Source organism: Austrofundulus limnaeus, unplaced genomic scaffold (assembly GCF_001266775.1).
Source record: "Austrofundulus limnaeus strain Quisiro unplaced genomic scaffold, Austrofundulus_limnaeus-1.0 Scaffold32, whole genome shotgun sequence".
NCBI classification, from domain to species: Eukaryota; Metazoa; Chordata; class Actinopteri; order Cyprinodontiformes; family Rivulidae; genus Austrofundulus; species Austrofundulus limnaeus.
The window spans coordinates 1,802,876-1,811,120 of NW_013952434.1; positions in this window are offsets into that span (position 1 = coordinate 1,802,876).

The following is an 8,245-nucleotide window of genomic DNA, read 5'->3' on the forward strand; positions in this document are numbered from 1 at the left end:
TTGACCCCAAAAGTTACCATTTGATGATTTTGTGTGATCAATTGGAGATCAGGGAGTGTGTTGACTCTCAATTACAAACACACCCAGTTTTCGTTTAATATCTGTATAAATGGCTGAGTCATTGCCTTTCATGTGTTCAGTGATGTTGATTCGCTGAAGTAGAAAATTGAATTGGACTGATTCTGAAAGTTAGATGCACATGCAATAATTAGTCTCTGATGATGTCATTAAAATCTGTTTAGAATGAGATATTTTGCTAACAGACAAGCAGAGTGTTGTGTCTATTAAATTAGATAAACACATTAATAGTTAGGAGTCGTTCTGCTGAACCCCACTTCAAAGAGGCCGAACTATTTCTTTAACACGTCAACACTATAAAAACGTGTGCTACAACGTCACACTGTCTTCTGCACCGAGTGTGGTCCTCCCGCTCCAGAGCACAGACCCAACATCTACACCCTGTGTTGAGTTCATAATCATTAACACCTTCCTCGGGTGTCTGGTTTTCCTCTGACACCACTGATGGTTTTGACCCCAGGAGCTGAGAGGTCATGTTCAAAGTCACCCGTGTCGTTTCCAGGGACCGCAGAACTCCAACACGACCTGACACCCACGCCGTTACAGATTTAAGGTATTTTACACACCRCAATGTTGACATAAAGTAGAAGACAAATTTGCAATAAATAAATAAACAAAAAAATAAAAGCTGAAAATGCATAAAAACTAGAATGGAGAAGGAAAACATCCATAAAACTTACAGAAACCTTTAATACCTGGTCTTGGATCATTGCCAAAGGTTGTTCAASCAAACTTTACCATAAATCTGGAACGCTATCTGTCATGTCGTAACAAACCGAAGGCTTTTCCAATTCAATCATCACCGTCTGTCACTCCTTGACGTGGACGTCTTTGGGATGGAGCCTCCAAGCAGCAGCCAGCAGGTCTGGAAATGTGCCGGCAACATCTGTGAAGCTACTCGAAGTCCCGACGTTCCACTAACACTCCCGGCTAAAGCAAACGATTTGGAGACATATTGAGAARGAATTAGGGACAGATTTGAGACAGGCTGTATTGTTGAGCTTTCGCTGGTGACATGTCTGTTTTAGTCTACAGACAGTCCGACCTGGCAGGCTCTCTCCCCGAACCTGGCCAAGTCAGCCAAGGAYTGAAATATATTGACTTTGCAAAAGGTCTGGGAGCTTGAAAAGTCCATCTATCAAGGAGTTGGTTTAAAGGCAACTTGTCAAGGTGAAWATTTGTGGGTGTTCKTAAAAAAAGAAAAGAAAAACGGACAACTGAGACAGGTTTTAAAATGTTCTTTTAAAATACGCTCCACAAACTACAGTAACTGTGACCTCCAGTCTGATGGATATGAGTACAGGTCCATCACAAATACCTTCTCACATAAAAACAAAATGAAACAAATAGACACACATCCATGCATGCAAACACACGGAGGCCAGCAGACAGACCGACACCTGCTCATTTGTTCATTTGCAGGCTGAAAAACCGAACAGACGCCGGCGTCTCCTTCCGGCACGGTGCCGGCCTCGGTGGCAGCGGCGGTGGTTGGCGGCGGCACGCTCATCATTCCACAAAACCCCAGACAGATGTCCCAGAGCCTGGGAGGCAGGTGGGCTGGGACCCCCCCGCCGCCTCCCCCCTCTGCTCCACTGCCATGATGCTGGCAGCTCTTCAGACCTGCTGGGTATAACCTTTAATTCACATGCTTTTCCTGGCACGGTGGGCCAAGGGGCTGCCATCTGCCCAGCCTGTTGTGCTACAGAGAGACTGAGAGGAAATGAGAAGTGGAAAGGAAAGTGTGTCGGCTCGTGTGCGAGGCAGCTCATGCGGCTGACCGCGAACAGCCACTCAGATTGGTTCTTTAGCTTCTGGGCCACAGGTCACTCCACAAACACACACGTACTTAAAAAAAAACATTTTTGTGCACAGTACCAACATAAGGTGTCTCAAGCACCATACACGTCAATGCATAGCCTTATGTAAACATGAACACGTTATAAAGTTAACAAACTCCCAGCTGATTGTCATCACAAAAAAACAAAAAAGGGAAAAAACAAAAAAAGTTGCCACCTTAAAATACAAAGTTTGATTAGAAAAAAATGTTGGAAATCATTTCATTATGCTGCAAATCTAATTAAAGACAGAAATATGTAATAATTTCAATGACACAAATTGTACAATATCATGTCATTAAAGGAAAATGTTTCATTTTCTTTTTATACACTTGTATCCATTGTATGAACAAAGGAAARTTTACAATCAGACTTATAGCAATGAATTAAAAAGATTGTTGGCTGTAGTTTTGACTGTCTTTAAAATTATTAATAAGTTGTAGGGGAAATGATAGACAGAAAAAGAGTAAATGGCACAGTTTCATGAATGCAACAAAACGAATATTAAAAATTAGGAAAGGGAAATAAAATTGGAGAAAACAACAAAATCTCAAATTGTCAAAAACATATTTTGTATGCAAATAAATACAGTTTTTGTAAATGGGTTCTGGTTTATAATTATTAAGATCTACAACATTATCAAAAAATAAATATCACTGCACTTATTAAAAAATAATAACAGAAAAAGTGAAGATGGAAGCGTTAGATCTGACATGAAAACGGTTTTCAGTGTCATGTTGAATTAATGTTCAAGACATTCTGAAGTAAATTTTGTGGGGTATTTCGTGAAGAATTGGAGAATACATTGTGTCACAAGGTCAAAAAACATTTAATTAATCTGAAGTAATTGAAGAAAAAATACTGATAAAGTCAAAGAGGAAGTGAGTCCATCAGAGAAACAGTGCGGAAAAAGGCAGAAACACGAACGTCGCAAAGCGAGTGGGAGACAACCAATAGAAAGAAAATGTAGAAATGGAGAGAAGAAGAGGAGAAAATGGAGAGAAGAATAACAAAAGGAAAAGAAGGGGCGCTGCAGAGAAGCAGCCACAGGCCTGCTGCGTGGTGCATGGCAAAGACTCATCATTCAGCTAATTATGATCAGGCTTTTCCCTGCAGGCACAGCAGCGCTGGAAATGGAAAGTCTTTGTTCTCACACACCCCAATGGAAGCGATGGGGCATGGCGCCATGCAGATGAGACGTGTGTACAAACACATATCCACACACACACACACACACACACACACACACACACACACACACACATACCGCCTCATTAACACCACACACATGCACTGGGCTCACTCCTATGAACACAAACTCACACAATTTACTCAAAAACTTCTCTCCTAATGCTTGTTGCCAGCTATTTGTACATTCCATCAAACACACACACCTCCCTCTCATCCCTCATAAACACAATAACACACAAACAAACAAAAAGCAACACACAAACATTATTATCAGATTCACCAGGAATGCATTGGAACATTATGATGCTCCTATCAATTAAGCTTGCACCTACTGAGCCAAGTTATTCATCTCTTTTATAAAATATGAGCCTCTTTTAGAAAGACCAGCAGGGTATTCAATTAGAAAAGTGAAGAAAACAAAAAGATTTAAATCCAACTAGAATGAAAAGTAGAGTCTGGAATCATAAACCTCAGCTTTTATATTAATTACTGAATTGTTTGTGTCAAATTTAACAAGCTTGTTGGGTCAAAATTTAAACCAAGCTGTGCAAAATAACAGACTTATGCCGAACTGAAGTTTATTAGGATTTCAAATACATGATCACAAGTCAAGCTATTCAAAAGCTCTTCGAAAACTCATCAAAACAACAGTTAAAAATGACATTCTGCAAAAACGTAAGGAAAAATGCTAACAGRATATGAGGTAAAAAACATGCAATATGAGAATTATGTTGAAAATAGATTGATCTTCTAATGCCACATTAACACAGGTATTAATAAAAAGAAAATGTATCACTGAAGAAACATTTTCTTTTCATGTGAACATGTGTTGTGCTTTTGTAACACCTCTTTCATTTTTTTTACAATGTTAAACTAGGAAATAAAAACAGGCTAAGATACAGAAGACTAGRTTTGTCTACTGGAGCTGGAGAACAGTAATCAATGGCACAGAGACTGGAAGGTTTTCTTTTGATGGTACCATATATTACAATAAACCAAAAACAAATAACAAAAATATGACAAAAAAATAACAAAAATAAACAGAATACCATAAATTGTACAAATTGCTGCAGCAGTTATTGTTCTTAAAGGCACAGTGTGTAGGATTTGTTGTTTTCAGCGACATCTAGTGGTTGAGTGGTTGAATCATCCTCCCTGGTCCTCCCCCCACCCCCACCCCCCGCTTCCAAACAAAGGAGTTGCTACGGTGTCTCTCAGGTGCCAAAAACCTTTGATAATTCCAACCGTGATGTCTACCAGCAGCTTCAGGGCTAGTGATGTTTCAAGTGGTAAGATTATGAGTTTTAATAAGTAAAATTATCCCAGCTACAATGACAGACAACAAATATTACATTTATWGTATTACAACTAAAACCGTTTGACACCGCCACCGCAGTTTGTCCTTCATGAGCCTTCGTAGACAAGATGGCGGTGCAAGATGGCGGCTGCCTGTACTGGTGACCTGCGACCATGGAGATATAAACAGCTTTTTATAAGGTAAAAATAATAAAACAAGGTCTTTGTCTGCAATGATTAGACATGTTTTTTTTTATTATTGTCATTAGGGATTATTTCAATTTCGACTAAAAGAACTGACAAAATCCTACAWACTGTGCCTTTAAGTGCACTTAGTTACTATTTTAGGAAACAACAATCAAAATCAATGCAAGTTGTAGTCAGAGATAAATAAGGAAGTCCATCATCAATGGTGCCAAACGCACCATGTCTGACACAACTAACTTTTCCCGAATGTGAGTTTGTTGAATTCAGAATGTTCAGGAAGTTTTAAGAGTTCATATGAGTTCAAGCATGATGAAGTGTCATCTGAAGACTCTGGGTTGGAAGATTGTTTTGTGTGGGCAAAGCTAGTGAGATGGGGGTGCTTAGGCTGTATCAGCCTCCTACCAGACCATAAGATGAGTTCAGTTGTAGGCTGGGATTCCGTACTCCTAGCTGAGTAGTTGGTTAGCTCGCCATCTACAAACCTCCAAGCTGATTGACGAGGTTTGAAGAAATCCAAATTCATCCAAGTTCATTCAGGTCCATTCAAGTCCACCTGGCCAATTCCGAGGTAATTTCATATTTAATTGGTTGAAAATGTCCCTCTATGAGCTGATCATCCAATCTGGTAGTAGCCATCAACCTGCTCCCCCCAGTCATCAGATTGAGAGAAAGTCAGTGCAGCTTGTACCTTTTCCCATGACCATAATTGGTCAACAGTGATCACATGACTTATCAAGAGGCATTCACAGACAACAAAATGTGAGAAATTAAAGAACACATAGGTCTGGGGGAAAAAAAATATACAGTATATATATATATATATTATTTTTTTTTTTTTTACCCCGGGCTACACTTTCCTGCAGTGCACTCTGCCTGGACATATTCTCAGTGTGAAGCCATAGCTCTGCAGCCTCGCAGCCACAGAAAAAGATCTCTTGGCATTGCTCTGCCTACTCCTCGTCTCTCCTCTCTTGTTTACAGCACAAACACATCTGCCTTTCACGCATAAGTGGCTCCTCAGAGTTGTATAACAGTAAATGATATCCCCCTGCTACCAGACAGAGGTGTGCATCCCAGAATAATGTCCCCATAGCTGAGTGGACTTGGCAAAAACACACAGGTTGTTTTAATGAGCTGCTTATCATTGCTTGGGTGCCTAGTGTTATTTGGTTTGTGTTTGTGTTTGTGTGTGTGTGTGTGTGGGTGGGTGGGTCCAACTCCTCACTAAAAGTTAAAAAAAACAAACTCAGCTGAGATTTTTCTTAACTGTAGTGGAAGATTTTTTAACCGTGCACGAACAGTCAGCATTATTTTGCTCAGCAGAATCTGGCATCTACAATGGTTCAGAAAAGCCACACCTACTTTTCAACATGTTTACATAAGACTATTTCAATGCATTTTAAATGGAAGCACTGCCAGAACACAACATAAAACTAATAATATAACAAACAAAATGCAATAAACGAAAAAAGTCACCGATAGCTCTGATTTTAACACACCTCCTTCTCAGTGCTGATTTCACAGGACTATTTGGAGAGTGTCAGGTTCTTATGCACAATAAAAAATAAAACTCTTGCCCCTATTTATTATGACTAAAAATATGCTTTCTATGTATATTCATTTATCTATTTTCTTTACCCACTTGTTCCTGATTCAGGGTCATAGGGCAAAAGGCGAGGTAGGTCTTAAACAGGTCGCCAATCCACACAGATGAACAAAACAGTGCAAATTTAGACAAACCCTTTTGGATTGAGGAAAGAAAGCCAGAATACCCAAAGAAAACCAGAAGATTATGCAAACTTTACACTGTAAGACTACAGCTGGGGGGCAAATCTGTGACCTTCTTGTTGTGAGGCACTGTTTAAATTTTATGTAGTGTATAAAATAGACTTATGTAGACCTTTTTTTTTAAGACAGAACCTTTTAGGACACCTCTTGTGTTGTTTATGACACAATAGGCTCTCATTCCTAACAGGCAACTGTCTTTTTTCACAATTTATGATCAGTGTTCTCATGGTAAAACTGTAAGCAGCTGCTCAAACAAACAGTGGCTTCACTGAGTACTCTTCAATGTAACCCAACCTTCTTGCATATTTGAACTTATCTTCCTCAAAATCTAAGATAGTGACACTCAAATCTCAAACACAAGCCATGAAAGTAAAACTCCACAAAGCAACACAGTGTCCCCCTTTTTATTGTGTTTATATTTTGTAGCTCCACAAAGTTGCATTTCTCTGTTTGCAGACTCAGTCTTTCACATATGTTTTCATAGAACCTAATTACTGGTAGTTTGTGGTAATTTCTGTAATTTTGTGGAAACTGACTTTACAGTAAATATTAGTAAGGAACGTGTTTTTTCTGTCGTGTTGTTTTATGAGTTTTCACCTAAATTATTAAGAACACTACATTTTACAAATTTTGTGACAAATGTTAATATAAATTCAGTTTCATATAAAACATACAGTACAGTACGTGACGCCCTGTGCACTACTCTGCCTACAGCACATCTCCTCTTCTGACAGTTTTGCATGATGTGTAGCTGCAGTTTCACTCTCGTGTTATTTTTGGTTTGATTTTTACTGCATTTCGATGCCACCTTTATGAGCTGTGGGCCTTTTTTTTGGACTGCAGCCAGTATTTAGCGTTTTGTTTTTTTTCCTCCATTTGTGGGTACTCTTAAGATTGTAAGCACCACAAACATTGGGGGATTCACATTACTGTGTAGTTTTGATAAATGTCATTGTCAGTACTTTAATAGGAGATAGAATTTACACTAATTTCTTCAAAAAACCCAGTAAAGATTACATTAGAGTACATTATTGTTTATTACAATGCATCCCTATAAGAAGGTAAAGTAACAACAAACACCTCAAGTTGCTGAACATGAACAGACCAAATTATCTTCCTACGCAAGATGAAATGTAATTACTTCAGCACATATTATACTTTGTTGTAGACTTTACAGTACTACTATATCAACTCTTGTACTCATCAAGAAACTAGGTTATTTCTATGTGAATAAGACACTATCACAGCTATGTAATTGGTCTAAATTGATAGTTTACACCACTGCAACAGTATAACAGTAAATACCTGATAATAAAAACTAGTTTATCAGTTTGCTGACTTACTGAAAAGGAGCAGTAAAGAGGACTTTATGGTATGATGGATATGACGATAAGGCTTCTCTGCCTTTTGTCTTCGTTTTGGTGAATGGTCAAACTGCAAACCAGCAAACCTTCTAACTAGATAATCAGTTAAGTAGCAGTTCTCTGAGCGGACCGACGAACTAACCAGTCAAGCAGCCGGAGCAGCCAAGCGTCTCTCTCAAGCTGCCAGCTTTCTGTTTCCTCCCCAGCAGCTTCAATGTGGGATTGTTTACAGCTCTTTTTATAGTCCAGTGAATAAGCCCTTATTTTCTCCCAATCTACCCCTGCTGGGAGAGCCAGCCCAGACAGTGGGAAGTAACCCTGGGAAGCCATAATTATATTTGGCAAAGTGTTCAGAGCCACACATGCTCACACTCTTGCAAAAAAAAATAAAAAAAAATACAAACACTAAAAAACAGCAACACACACATAAAGAGAGGAAGAAATATGTTTAGTCCAATTCCTTGAACTTTTGTAAAGATATAT